This window comes from Peromyscus eremicus, chromosome 6 (assembly GCF_949786415.1).
Source record: "Peromyscus eremicus chromosome 6, PerEre_H2_v1, whole genome shotgun sequence".
Lineage (NCBI taxonomy): Eukaryota > Metazoa > Chordata > Mammalia > Rodentia > Cricetidae > Peromyscus > Peromyscus eremicus.
In genome coordinates, this window is record NC_081421.1 from 73,722,870 (window position 1) to 73,738,759 (window position 15,890).

A 15,890-nucleotide genomic window follows, 5' to 3' on the forward strand; every position below is an offset into this window, starting at 1 on the left:
GCCTCCTGTGTGACTCCACTTCCCTAAACTTCTCTTCTTTGCTCTCTTCCTCGACTGAATTTCCTCACTGATCTTTCACAGCTTGTTTTGACCTTTGATCCATCAGTCCCACTCAGAGGCTGTGATCCTTCCATGTCTGCCCGAACAGCAGGATGACAGTCAACAAACCTCACTCCACTGTCTCCGTCTTGGCAAGATGCCTTGCTTCATGTCTGCAAAGACCCAGAGTGAGGCTTTAGTGATACATTATTTAATGTCCTTGGATTCCTATTATGCGTATGCTGAGTGTTTACTAATGCTGTTACTAAAACAGTCCCATGATAAGCCAGTGGCAGCGATTCTATAGAACTTTCTTTATTTAATGTAAGTTTGTACCAGATGTGGTGGTGCACACCTCTAATCCCATTACTTGGAAGGCAGAAGCAGACAGATCTCTGAATTGAAGGACAGCCTGGTCAACATGGTGAGTTCCAGGACAGCCAAGGCTACATGGTGAGACCCTGTCTCAAAAAACCAAAACCAAACAAACAAACAGACAAACAGATACACACATAAATACGTACATACATACATACATAAAGGTAGGGTTGTGCTGAGGAATACATTTGAGGAGGTGACCGGGCTGAAACCCAGCCTGAATTCCTCTGTCTCAGATTAACTAAAGCTACAGCCACCCAGAAATATGCTAATTTTCTAAGTCTGCCCCTGACTCCACTTCCCTTTCCTATTCTTTACATTCATGGCAGATGGGAACTGGTGAAGCTTGAACAAGATCTTCCAACTGGGAAGTTTAATCTGTTCTTGAAAGAAGTTTAATTAAAAGAGGTTCAACCTGGTACCAGCTTGCATTCAAATGGAGAGTTCCTGCCACTTAGGTATGTCATAATCTTGACTTTCATCAAATAGAATAACTAAATGATATTAACCCTGAGCCTACCAAGTTGGGGTTCCGACATTTGCTAAGGATGTGTCATCTCCAAGTGTTCCAAGAACTTACACAAACACGTATACAAGTATACATACCTACATGCTACTGTGTTCACTAACTCTTACCATGCATGCACCCCATTTATGAACCTCATCTCCAAATCACTCACTCCTTCCCTTTGCTCTCCTGAACTAAGACAAGGAGCCCTGACATAAGGGAACTGGTCGACCTCCAGACCACGGAGCATCAACCTGTCCCGTCTCCACCTCAGCTGCTTCCAACTTGCAGGCATGGCTAAGAGTATGCCATGGTCTTGGTATACGGACTGACGTCATCACTCGAGCTGAACCCCAGTCCCAGATTTCTGTCTCCCCACATGCCGACACAGGTTGTGCCATTGTCTACCCAATGTTGGTGCTCCTCAGGTAATAACAGAAGACTACCTGTCCTGAGGCTGTCTAGAAGAACTGCATGGTCCTAATGCACAACTCACAGTGAACAGAGAGCCCTCTTCCAGGTGGGCCATGGTCAAAACGATTCTCTGATGGTACTGTCTAGGAGAGGCACTCACTGAGCTCTGTGTCTTCCCACCTCCTTCTTCTGCGGAGTGTTTCCTCTTGAGGCCCCCAACTGCCTTCTCTACTCCCAACCTAGCCCACCTAGTTTACCACAAAAGCCCTCTCTTCAAGTCCAGGAAAAGAGACAGAAGTTGTCAACATCTCCCTCCCACCCCCACCCCCGTCTTTAGAAATTTCTAGATACAAATAGATGCACCAGGCTGCACAGGACGGTAGCGAAGACCCCAGTGCCAAAAGAAGTAAAGGGGATGAACTCTAACACCCCGCCCTCAGCAGCACGATGGTAAGGAGGCCCTAGAGCACAAATTGCCCAGGCAGAGCCCCTCCCAAAACTCACCCACACACAGCTTCTGTGCCTACAAGCGATTTTCAAGACCTTGCAAGATTCACGGTCTGATTGCTTTCCAATCCCACATTTGGCATATGCTCGTTAAGTCTAACTAGTTAAAGACCTCAGAGCAGGTCACTCCCAGAGTCCACCTGACATGCTTGGGAAGTTATTGATCTTTGCAACAGGAGACGAGAAGACAAGACCCTTTAGTCTCCTTAGGAAACAGAGGGAATGAGCCTGCTCTTCTCAGGAAATTAAAAAAAAAAAAAATTCAGAAATGGGCAGTCGAGTTAGGTTACCAGACTTAGCAAATAAAAACGCCGGATGTCCAGTTAAATTTGAATTTCAGACAAACATGCACTTTTTTTTTTTTTTTTTTTTTTTGGTATAAGTATATCCCATGTAGTGTTCGGGCAGCCTGTGTTTAAGCTGGCAATACTATCTCGAGGCTCTACCAGCTACTGTCACGCCCACTTAGTGCTCATGAAGCCACAGAACCACATAAGTACCCCTGGCCAGTCTGGGATTTTTACCTCCCAGCCTGAGGGCCTGCAAGGTAGTCGCAGGTCATACATGATGGCTATGGTGAGGTGAACCACCCGGCTGGGTAAACCAGAGTAAACAGCCCACGGCTGGAGAAGCAATAGTTTCCAGGAAGACATCTGAGAAGGGAAGATGCAGTCTCCTGCTTTTACGAGGAGGTCCCGCCCAGTGCTCTTGCCTCTGACTTTAACAGTTTGCATGTGTTTTTCTTGGAGGAACACTCTGGAAGCCCTGCTCTGTGGTGTGCATGCTTACACAAGGAATGAGAAGCGTTCTCGCTCAGACGTACATTTTATAGACCGGTTTCATTCCTCTAAATTCCCAGTGTGTGTTGCCCCCGGTGAAAGAAAAAGGAGGTGCAAGCTGGAGAGAAGACAGCCAGACCAGGAGTCCAGGAGGCTGCTGTCCAAATGGGCCTCAGCTGCTGCTGCCTGGCAGGCAGATCACTCACAGGAAAGAGGCCATGGCCAGTGACCCCGGCCAGCCTCTCAGGAAGGGCCTCCCTGCATCCTCCACAGGGCTCCTTAGGGATTTCCAATATTTTCAGACTAAACGGCCTGGAAAAGAATGATAATAAAAATGTACTTCAAAGCTAATGAATCGCTTTCCTAGACATTATCTCACAAGGCCCTTCAACTACCACGTGAGACAGGAAGGCTTGATCAGAAGAGGGAATATGTTGCGATCTACCTGAAAGTGTTTTCATTAGGCATAGTAAGATGTGTAAACAATTGTCAGGGAAGAAGCTTAAACTCGCAGATCTCTAGAAACAGGACACATGGGACAGAGTTGGCCAGGAGGCGGAAGTGGGGAGGGGGGGGGGATAGAGCATGGCCTAGAGCCCTTGTTCGGTTTTCAGAAGACCTGGGAAAGTGAGGTCAGGTGTGTTGAGGGAGTTTGGAGTGGGTAGTTTGAATCATTTCAGCAGTTCTAGACCGTAAAGGGGTCTGTTTTCTAAGCCCTGGCTCGGTGTGTGAGTTTGGTAAAGGAGATAGGAGAAATGGGTTTTGGATTTGTTGGTTTGCATATCAAAGGCAGGCTCTGAAAACAATCTTACGCTGTGTTTAGGAAAGGCAATACCTTCAAGTCCCCTAATGCCTTGGCATCAAGGCTACAGAAAATAAGAAAATGCCCATTTCAGAAAGCTGGGGACACCACTTGCCAGGAACACCAAGCTGTTGGGGAATGCAGCTGGGACTCAAGCCCAGGGCTCTAGTTCTCTTCTCCAGTCCAGAGCTCATTCCAAGATGCTCTGATGCTCTAGTTTCTCTCCAGGTGGCCTGACAGAGAGAAGAGCCAACTTCCCACTTTACCCAGGGACCAGAGGGCTCTCAAGGTCACAGGATCTCCAGTGCTAATGCCAGGTCAGTTCCAGGATGGTTTCACACACACACCCCCACACCCCCCAACCCCACCCCCCAACCACCCACCCCCACCCACCCCCGCCAGCCATAGGCCAGCAAAGGATGGATTCCCTGACTCCGCCCCATGTTCCCTCTGACTCTGATCACCTAAGCAAGGCCTGAGCCTGGAGCACGTGGGAATTGGAAAGAAGGAAGGAGAGCCGAGAAGTGCTTTGAGAACCACATAGCCTTTATTTCTGAGTCATTAACCAGGCTGACCTTTTTACTTGAAATCCTCCACTCTCCCAAGTGTCCTCTTCTCTGCTTTAGTCACTTAATTCTGAAATTCCTTTCAGATTCCCTGACAGGAACTGGCACACACTTCTTCCAGGAACCACCCTGGTCTCCCCAAACCAGCTGGGTTGCTTGTGTGCTCCTGATCGGCGGCTGCTGCACCACTGATTTTGTGTTGACTTTGCACATTTAACTGCCCATTTCTTCCAGTAGAGAGCGTGACAGCAAGGGCCGTATCTTTGTGCATTTATTAGTTGAGTAAACACTGATTGTCCGCTGGGTGTCTGATCTGAGGCCAGCTGGTTTGTATCTATTGTGATAGTGTTGATGACAACAAAGCCATTCCTCTCCTCATGGCGCTTCCAGTCTGTTGTATTAGACAGGTGTTGACAAAGAACCACACATGCAGGGAGCAGGGAGATGGCTGGTGAGTAAAGTGTGTGCCATGCAATCACGAGGACCTAAGTTCGGACCCCCAGAACCCACATAAAAAGCCAGGGGCAAGTGAGAGAGAGCATCTGTAAACCTAGCTTGGAGGGGAGAGGGTAAGAACTACTGACACAAGGATCCCTAGAGTTTGCTGGCCAGCCAGTGAGTTCAGTGAGAAACCCGGTCTGAAAAAATAAACTAGAAAGCAATAAGGAAGGACACAGAAGGTCAACCTCTTGTCTCCACACATACAAACACATAGGTATATATGCACCCATACGTACCTATATGTATATACACAAACATGAGCACACATACACTATATATGCATGCACACACACAATCATACGAGTAAAAGCAAAATTATAGCTGTATTGGTAGCTACTTGTTTTGATTACCATGCGGTAAGTACTACAGGGAGGAATATTCGATATGAAGAGAGCTCACAATGGGAGGGGCAGCAGAAAGCCCTGGGTCAGGGAAGTGGTAAGAACGGAGCTTGGGAAGCTGAGAAGGGGTTGGCCAGAAACAGGCAAGGCCTATAGAGACTTTTGGGGAAAGGAGTAGCCCATGCTTCCTTTGGAGCAGCCCAAAAGAAGACAGCATTTTCACGGCAAAGATTCTCGGTGGTGTCTAGAAGCTGAGGCTACGGCGTGGTACCAATGGTGCACAAGATAATCCCCTGCCACAAGGGTTCAGATGGTCAATGGAGTGTAGGGAGAGTGGGGGTAAAAGCAGGAGATGGGGACTAAGTGTCGTGTAGGCATGGAGGCATGATTACATCAAGTTATGGAGAAAGTCCAGTTGAGCTATAGTGTGGAGAACACAACAGACCAGACAAGTGTTGAAAGACAATTGTTCAGTCCACTGAGTAGGTGATGGTGGCTTCCATGCAGAAAAGGGAGAGCACTGAATAGATTCCTCAGCCCTTTAGAAAGTCACATGCTAAGACTTGATGGGAACTGGAAGGGTAGGAAGGGTCAGATGAACCCTGGATAGCTGGTAACAACAGCTAACGCGTTATCCTCTACACAACAGCTCATTCAGTCCTGGAAACTGAGGCACAAAGCAACATACCCATCCAAAGGTTTCAGCTAGAATCCATGTGGTCTGTCTGTCTGTCTGATATCCTCCACTGCTCTCCATGGCCTCTCCGAACAGTGATGCTGTCCGCTCGGCTGAGAGACATGAGATGGGAAACTAGGCTTAGGCCGAAGTGTGAGTCACAGTGGGCGTGCTGAGCCTGAGGCCAAGTAGGAGAGCAGGAGGCGCAGTTTAGAATCCAGACATGTGCTTCCTCCCAGCTGTCCTCCCAGGTTAGCGGCACCTGCCACATAGCAGAGCCCCAGGAATAGCTGGTGAGTGGGAGGGTACCACTTACTGAGGCTGCATGGTGTCAAGCACGCTGAGAAAATTGGAAGAGGGACTCACCATGGGGACTTCAGAGTGCTGAGAAAACATAAGAGCTTCCAGGGCCTGGAAGGACCCTCAGCCCTGGTAAGCATGGCCATTCTTCTCAATCCTCTGCTGGCTCAGGGCCTAGGAGGACAAAACCTGTTCCTATAAGGGAAACTCTAGGGATTCAGAATATCTGCAGCCAATGAGCAACTTACCAACATACATGGGAAAAAGCACAAACAACCCCAGAGATGTGTGTGGACTTGTACACAGCTCTTCTCCTCCTCGGCTCCCATGCAGTCTACCCACCCAGGCCTCAGCTAGGATCCGGCATCACTGGATGATGGTAGGCTCTCTTTCTTCCTTTCTGCTTCAGGGGAATAAAATGAGGAGCCTGTCTGAGATCCAGAAAGCAGATCTTCTGTCTTCTCCCAACCCTGCATGGCCACTGAAGGAGCTAAAGCTAGGAGATGGGTCCTACTTTGCTACACAGGCACTTTGGGAAGGCTGTTTTCTTGTTTTATGGAGTGGTACCCTCACGTCCAGCTACATTGTAAGTAGGGGATATCGCAAAGGCAGGTCCCATCTTCAAGAACTATCAAGAATTTCAAGACAGAGCTGGTGAGACCTGTGGGTAAAGGCTCCTGCCACCAAGCCCAATGACCTGAGTTTGTTCCCTGGGTGGAAAGAGAGACCTGAGACTACAAAGTTGTCCTCAGACTACCACATATGTGGTGTGGTAAATACACACACACACACACACACACACACACACACACACACACACACACATACACACACACACACACACACACACACACACACACACACACCCAACACTCACACGGTGTAAATAAGTAAATGTTTTGAGGGGGAATTTCAAGAAAGCAGAGCATCCACCAAGCACGTGCTTCTGAACATGGGAAGCAAGAAGCTACCATGATGGTGTGGGGGCTGTTGGGATGGAGTAGGGAAACAAAGCAAGAGCAGACCCCCCCCTTTTCCTGAAATGTATAAGAGGAACAAAGCGCCAGGAGACAGTTCAGTCAGTAAAGTATTTGCATGCAAACATGGGATCTGACTCTGATCCCTAGAGCCTGTGTGAAGAGCCAGAGGTGATGGCACACCTTGCCATCCCAGCCCCGGTAAAGCTGAGACAGGATTCCTGAGGCCTGCTGGCAGGCCGCTTTACCTTATTTGGCAAGCACCAGGCCAAGAAGCAACCCTGTGGCATAAAAACTAGGTGGATGTCACCTCAGGGCTGATACGCCATGCTCACCTCTGGCCCACACATGCATGTGCAGAGACATGCACATGCACACATATGCACAAGCACTGACCACGGGTGAACACATTCACATACATACACGTGTCAAGAAGAAGTGAGCCCTGAAGAGCGGGATCCTGGGCATTCTTCACTCCCCAGCCTCCAATATCAAATCCCAACAACAGGAACATCTTCACCTTCTTTCTTCCTCATGCCCCTCACTACCTGTTTGGGCTTCCAGAAATGTTGCTCTTGCTGTCCATTTCCCCTTCTTTACTGAACCAAGTGTTTGTTGAGGGCCTGCATCTGCTTAGCATAGCTCTAGTTCCTGCTGGGTTGCATGATGTAGCGGAATGTTTAAAAAAACTGGAAGTCCGCCCTGCCGATGGGAAATAGCGACTATCCCAAGCCACCTTCTGGCCATTCCAGCCCCCTTCCCATCTATCCAGGACCACCCAAAGGTCCAAGTGTGATGAAGAAGAAGGGGAGAATTTGGAGCACAGAGGTGACAGGAGTAGGCTCACACTTTTTATTAGTTCTTTTTTTTTTTTTTTTTTTTTTTTTTTTGGTTTTTCGAGACAGGGTTTCTCTGTGTAGTTTTGCGCCTTTTCCTGGAACTCACTTGGTAGCCCAGGCTGGCCTCGAACTCACAGAGATCCGCCTGGTTCTGCCTCCCGAGTGCTGGGATTAAAGGCATGCGCCACCACCGCCCCGGCAGTTCTTAATTTTTATTTGACTTTTGGTGTATATGTGGGGGGTGTCGTGGTGTAAGTATGGAGGTCAGAGGACAGCTTGTAGCGATCGAGTCTCTCCGTCCAACATGTGGTTCTGGGGGATTAAAGTCAGGTTTTATGGCTTGGCAGCTGGTGTCTTTATCCACTGAGCCCCTGGTTTAAATAGCAAACGCCATGATAGGTTTCATGAAGGCGTTTCCCAACAGTGTTTTTAATGTGCATGAATGTTTTTTTTTTAATTTTATGTTTATGGGTGTTTTGCCTTCACATAGATGCACCATATGCCCAAGGAGACCAGAAGAAGGTATTAAATCTCCTGGGACTGGAATCACAAACGGTTGTGCCCCACCATGTAGGTTCTATGAATTAAAGCCAGGTCCTCTAGGCGAGCAGCCAAGGCTCTTAACCCCTGAGCCACATAGGGGTCAGGTTTTTTTTTTTTGTTGTTGTTGTTTTGTTTGTTTGTTTGTTTGTTTGTTTTTGGTTTTTTTGGATGCTAATCTTTTTTTTAATTTTTTAATTTTTATTTTGCAATACAATTCAGTTCTACATATCAGCCACGGATTCCCTTGTTCTCCCCACTCCGGCCCCCCTCACATTCCCCCCAGTCCATCCCCCATTCCCACCTCCTCCAGGGCAAAGCCGGGGTCAGTTTTTGAAGGTTCTCTTTCTCCACACCCGCCAGTCCCCTGCCTCCCCCCAGGAACCTCACTTCTGTGTTCATGCTACACTTGCTCTATTTTCCCCTCTCACTCTCTTATGACCTCTTTTTTCCTCTCTCACTTTCTAGTTTTATGACTATGCTCAACCAAATTAGAACCTATCAGAGAGTGGACCATGGGTGGAGGGATCTTGGCTTTGCCGGTCATCGGTGGCTACAGGATAGGTTGCCTCTGGGACATTGCCGTGCCTCTAAGTGAGTCTGAACTGGAAGAGCAGTGAGGCACCACAGACTCTCACAAAGCACGAGAAATAACGTGGATGGGCTGGGCCTAGCCTTCACAGAAGGCTTGTCCCTAGAAGCAAACATGGCTTCTTTCTCATGGATGAATGTTCTTAAAAGTACATAGACCCAGAAGGTTTCCTTTCAGCTTCTTAGTGTAAATCTCTTAGTGATAAATCAACACTCGGAAGACTTGTGCCCACTGAACTTGCTGCAGCCACGCACAATGTGAAGCTGTTCACCAGAGCAAGAAACTGATTGGAATTTCCTGGGAATACAGAATATTTGGCTCTTTTGAGCCGAAAATTCTTCATTGGCTAGCTAATATTTGAACATAATTAATTCAGCCTTTGTGTTTGGTTCAGATTGCACTTCACCTTCAGCATTAATGCTTGCTCAAGAGCCTGTAATCAAGATGATTAAAGATATGAGAGGGAGAGGCAAAGAAGAAGGCAGGCAAACATAGAATCGGTGATGTGGAACCTCAGCACACCAGCCCTCGGGAGGCAGAGGCGGGCAGATCTCTGTGAGTCTGAGGCCAGCCTGGTCTACAGAGTGAGTTCCAAGCCAGCCAGGGCTGTGTAGAGAGACCCTGCCTCAACAAACAAATATTAGTGACGTTGCTGGGGAGATGGCACAGTTGGTAAAATGCTTTTGAACAAGCGTGAGGACCTTTGTTCGGACTCCCAGCACCCGCGTTAAGCTGGGTATGGATGTGCGCATCTGCAGCCCCAGCACGGACGCATGAGGACAGGCAGATCCTGGGCTCCTCGGCTAGCTGGCCTAGCTGAAATGGTGAGCTCCAGGTTCAGTGGGAGTCTGGCTCAAACAGAAAGGTGGTACAGCAATTGAGAAAAACATCTGAGCATCAACCTCTGATCTCCACATACATCTGTGAGTGCATCCGTGCACACATGCATACGTTACACATATAACCACGTTACATCACACACATACATGTAACACATGCACATACACATTTTACACAAGCTATACTACACACACAGCACACACATACACACATAAACCATTGTGGGACACATTCTGAGAGGACATATATGAACCTTAGGGACATATAATATGCCATTCAGTGATTTCTAAGATCCCTAAGACTCTCTAGGGTACTAATCTTTGGATGAATTTACAAATGAAAATATCACCAGGCATTCTAGCATACACCTTTAATCCTAGCCTCAGGAGGCAGAGACAGTTGGATCTCTGTGAGTTCAAGACCAATCTCGTCTACATACTGAAATTCAAGTAGCCAGAGCTACATAATAAAACCTTGTCTTCAAACAAAGGAAAAAAGAAAGAAGGAAGGGAGGGAGGAAGGAGGGAGGGAGGGAGGGGGGAGGGAGGGAGGGAGGGAGGGAGGGAGGGAGGGAGAGAGAGAGAGAAAGGAGGGAAGGAAGGAAGGAAGGAAGGAAGGAAGGAAGGAAGGAAGGAAGGAAGGAAGGAAGGAAGGTTGGTTTGGTTAGCTGGCAGTTTAAATACAAGGCACTGTCCATTTTCTTCTAGACCATTTCAACTCCTAGATAAAGCATGGATTCTGGTCTGCAAAGTTGTCCACTTGGTGCACACGTCACTTTAATTCTCCACCAGCAAATCATCCTCAGAGAAACAGAATGTGCTCTGAGCATGCCTCTCACTAGCCCTTACAAGGGAAAGCCTCCTAGCGTACCTAGAACTCCTTGTTCGATGTGTTGAGTGAGAGAAAAGCTGGTGAGAGAATCTTCAAGCACTGTTCCTCCCTCACAGCAAGTTAAAATGAACTTCCAAGTTGTCCTGGGCTCCTGTCTCCCTGCCTCCCACTCCCAGCAGGCTGCCAAGTGCTGTCAATCCTGCCCTCACAACTTCTCTCCCAGATGCCTGCCCGGCTCCTTCTCTCCTGCTGCAGCTTCCCTGCTTAGCCTCCTAGCTGGCCTTCTGGTTTCCTATCTGTCCTCCTCCACTCCGTCATCCACATTACGGACAGACTCACCTCCTGTCTGTGCCTGGAGCACCAGCATGCTTGGTAAGGCAGTTCTTTGACAGACCTTGACCTGATGCCTGCCGACCACTGTCGTCACCCTCCTGCTACCACGGCAGAGCAGCCATGCCAGGGGATGGCTTCTCGTGCCTTCCTGCTCCCTGTCCCTTGTCCCTGCTGTTCTGTCCACTTGTAGTGCCCTTTACCCCACCCACTACCTCATCTGGAAGACACACTGCCAAAAATGCAAAGCTCATAATGTCGTCCTACCAAAGAAGGGTGAGAATGGACATAGGGGGACAAGCACCAGTCTTCGCCATACTCCTCAAGGGGATTGGAAGTACTAAATGCAAAGACTGGGGACGCACCCAACATGCCGTGCGGCAAAATAAATATTCATTCCCTCCTAATTTCTATCAGCATTCCCCACTTGCCTACCAGCCTTCCACACAGCAAGCTCTCATTATACTTTTTTCATGATGAATGCTTGAAGGAATGAGCTCATTTTGAAGGTCCACCGTTGCTAACTAGATGAAATCACACGTAATTTGCTTATAATGACATGAAGGCTTGTGTTAAAGTAGTTTCTTATTTACATGGGGAAAGAGATATTTTTCTGTGTGATCCATTTGCTAAACTAATGGGATCATGTTGAGTAGCCCTAGGCCTCAAAACAAAAGAAGGTCTCCCATCAGAAAAGCTAACACTTTCAGTACTCCCTCCTACTTAGTGTGCAGCTGAGGGTGAGCCACACTATGTAGATCACTACTCTTTCTGCAAGGGTCCAAGGCATTCTCTAGTTTGAGCACCCATGCTTCCTCAGTCTTAGGGGAAACGTGGGCGGGAGGGAAGTGGGGGTTCTGCTCTCCTGGAAGCTTGGGGAGAAGGCAAGTGGCTCTGGATAGCCATTCAGCTGGAGGTCTTCCTAGCCTGATTCTCCAGAAGGAAATGCATGGAGAAAGGTCTCCACACCTTTCTGTGGTGCTGCATCTCTCTTCTGGGATAACCAGGATTCTCCCCAGTGACAAGCACTGGACAGCCTCGGGAGGAAGTCTCTGCTTCGGGCCTGTTGCTGGAAGGGCAAAGATGTTCTCAAATGGTGACTCAGCAGAAGATTTGGACTTCCCAAGGCTTGTCCTCTTTAGCAATCCAAAGAATGCTCTGATACCGAACACACTGGCCTGGGAAGAAACACAACCCGTGGATCCAGAGCTGCCTCTCCCTGAAGGAGCAGGTGGGAGGACTCATCCCACTGACTGGCCAGTCAGAACTGGTGCTCTATTAGCCCGCTGTCAACCTCCCAGAACCTGCCAAGAGGCCTGTCAGCCCCAACTCTACCTCTCTAGCCTAGTAACTTCCTGATTTCTCTGCCTCTGTCTGCTCTCTGGAACATCTCCCCACTATCCCTTCAATTAACTCTTAATAAACAGTATCATTCTCTTCTGAACTTTTTTTTTTTTAAAGATTTACGGGTGTTTTCCCTGTGTGTGTATCTGTGTGAGGGTGTAGGATTCTCTGGAACTGGAGTTACAGGTAGTTATGAGCTACCATGTGGGTGCTGGGAATTGAACCCAGGTCCATCTGGAAGAGTAGCCATTGCTCTTAACAGCTGAGCCCCCTGAACTGTCTTGAAATCTTGGGATTTATATTCTAAAACATCTTCTGAAATTGGAATGTATTAATCAAATCTCTTACAAGGTGGTGTTTGCTACCTAATTATATTTAGGAAGGAGATTCTTGTTTAAAAACAAAACAACAACAACAACAACAAAAAAAACCAGAAAACCTGTATTTCCAAGTGTACATATGTGTGGGTGTCAACTTCACTTATGTGTAAACATGTATAAATATATATGTGTGTGTGTGTGTGTGTGTGTGTATGTGTGTGTGTGTGTGCATGAATACAGATGTGCATCAGCTTTTTAGTGCTGTGACAAAATACCCAAGGATATCCACCAAAAAGGACTACACTTACCTTAGCACAGTTTCAAAGGCTCGGCCATCTCTGTTTGCTCTGTCTTGGTCTTGTAGTGAAGCAGTAAATGCATCATGCTGAGGAGGACTTTTGTGGAACAGTGACAGTGGCCAGGAAGTAAAAGGAACAGGAGGGGCCATCGTCCCAACAACCCTCCAAGGGTACACCGTAGATGTCAGAACCTCTTAGACCAGGCCCTGTCTCCTAAAGGTTCTACCACAAACCAGGAGTGCCAAGGCTGGTGACTAGGGCACATGGTCCTAAAGGTGGAATTTCAAATCCAAGCTTTAACAGCATGTGTGTGTGCAAATATGTATGCATTTAAGGATTTCTCTAAACATTAACTGACTTAATGCTTTGGAATCCCTACTAAGTCCCAGGCGTTGTATAGGATATGCAGGCACAGTAATGAAAACAATAGACTAATTCTTTCCTTGAGAAAGATTGGGGCAGACTTACAATAAATAAGTGCATAGCTCCTGAAATGTGGGTGTCTGAATGTATGCTATATGTGGGCACACAGACACACAGGGTGGCTGGAATGTAGCAGCTCTCCATAACCAGGTGCCCATCAAAAATAATGAGTTAGTATTTGTTGATTATTATGAGGGACTTTTCTAGTTCTTAATCACCTTACATGATACAAACTCTGATCTCCAGTTACCAAAAGTAAACTGAGGCACAGCAATAACACGAAACTCAGCCCTGGATGTGCTCACTAAGGCCTTGCTTCCTTATTCTTTATCTGGAAAATGGGCTGCTTTATGGAGAGGCAGGTGTTTACAGCTCTAAGTTCTAAGAAGGCCAAGTTTCAAGGCTAAAGTCTGGAGAAGAGAAAGATTTAGAACCCTGTTAGCATTGTGAGCTAACATGGATGCAATTTCCTCCCCTCATCGGCCTCTATCAGACAGTGAGGAAGAGGTGAAAGGCTTTTCTCAGCTAAATCACAAATGCATCATTTTAGGGGTCTCTTGTTTGGAAAAAAAAAAAAAAGAAGAAATGAGAAGATAAGTGAGTGGACATATTTTTATACCGTGCAGCACCTGAGGGCATTGTGGTGACTAGAGACCTGTGAAAGGCAGAGGTGGGGAAGGAGGGCCTGGTTCTGCCCTTCTCCCTCTGGCTCTTGAAACCAACCAGGCTAAATCAGGGCTTTCACCTAAGTTCTGGGAGCCGAGATGTCCTTCGATGGAAGATTCAGCCTAAAAATGAATCTGAGTTAGTTCTCTAATTGCTATGTTTTAGTTGCTGTTGATCCAGTGCCTACTGTGTGCAAAGCAGCTTGCTAGATCTCTTATAGAATTTCATTTGGAGTTGGAATTGTGTAATCTAATTGTGCCTGAGTGAAAACCAGAACTTAACAAGAAACTTTACTAATGGTGAGAAATAAAAAAAAAAAAAAAAAACAGTCAAATTCTACTCAATGGAATCTTGTTCTAAACAGACCATCAATTTTCTACACAGTCATTACTGAGCTGTCAACCTACTGTTTTAAATAAAAATCATGACTAGGGAAACTTAATTCTCCCTCTCACTCAGGCCTGTGTTGAACCCTTCTGTCCTGTTTATGATAATTGCCAATTTGAGAGAATTATCTTTATGTGCATCAGGGTGTGGAAGGACAGCAAGCTTGACAATGGAGATTAAAAACATGCACTATAATGAAGTCAGGGCAGGCAAGCTGTGCATGCTCACATGCATGTATATGCGCATGTGTGCATGCATGCATGCATGTGTGCCTGTTAGCAGATACTGAACCTAAGGTCTTAAACATGCTTGGCAAACACTGAACTGTTCTTAAAGGCCCTGGAAGAACGTGCTGCTGGGAGTCTAAGAGTCCTCAGAGACAATAAACAGGTGAGACAGAGAGTCAAGAGGTCTGGGGGCAAAAGCCTTGCTGAAATGCTGAAATGTATCAGACACTTCAGAAAAAAATAAGAGGTGAATTGTGCCCTTTGGAGATTTTTTTTTTAAACAGGGTCTCAGTACATAGTGCTGGCCCTAGATCAGGCTGGCCTTGAACTCACAGTGCCACCTGCCTCTGGCCCCCAAGTGCTGGGATTAAAGGTGTGTGCCACCACACCTGGTTCTTTTTGTTTGTTTGGTTTTTCATGTTTGTCTTGTTGCTGTTGTCTTTTGAGAATCCTGAAGTGTCCTTGAGGAGTTGGAACATGAAGACGGGAATGTATGGAATAAGTCTAGAGTCAACGCATTAACATATGGGCAATTGGAGTTCAGAGAAAAGAGAGAAGCCAGTTACATGCCACCTTCCCCCCCACCCCCGTTCAAATATTAACTGGGTGGCTAAGGAAACTAAAACCTGATCAAAGAGATAAGCCATAGGACCAAGTAGAAGAAAGTAAGCGAGGTTCTCCGACTCACAGAAGAAGTCAAGAGAAATCGCTTCCAACCCACAGGGCATGGGGGTGCCCATCAGGGAAGGTGGTTGAGCGTGCGGCACAGACTTCAGTCTGGATTGCTGTTGCTCGGAATGGATTAGATTTTCCTCTCTCTTCCCCCCTCTCTGGGCTTACTTGACCAGCAATGCCCAAGCTGTTCTGAGTGCACTTGTTGGGTGAAGGATTCTTGACTTATTGATCTTGGTGTTGATAATTTTAGTCTTTTGCATTAGGCTTTGTTTTTTGTGCCTTTTAGGCTATCTTATCTCATAGCAGTTTCTTCACTGGAGATTTTTCCTTGGTTTCTTCATCATCAAAATCACCACCACCACCATCCTCTTCTTCATCATCGTCTTCATCAGCAAGTTTTCTGTTTTCCCGTGGAGCTTTGCTCTCACTTCCAGGGGCAGATGTCTTCATTGCCTCTTCTTTGTCTTCTGATTCTGTATCTCCCTGCACAGCAGCAGCGTGTTTCCACTAATGTGGCCTTCAGCCACACTTGAGCTGTTAAGACAACAGCCAGTGGACATTTAAATCACCCAGAGGAAAGCTGCTTGCGTGAGTCTCCTTGGACTATGCTGGGATTTGTTGGCTCTTCCCCAGCAATGTGCAGTTTACATTTTACCTAGCCCCTTGTTCATTTGAAGAGTTTTGCTTTTATTTTATGTGTGTGGATGTTCTGCCTTTATGTATGACTGTGTGCACCATGCATGCAGTGCCCAAAGAGGCCAGAAGGGGGCGTTAAATCCCTCGAAAACT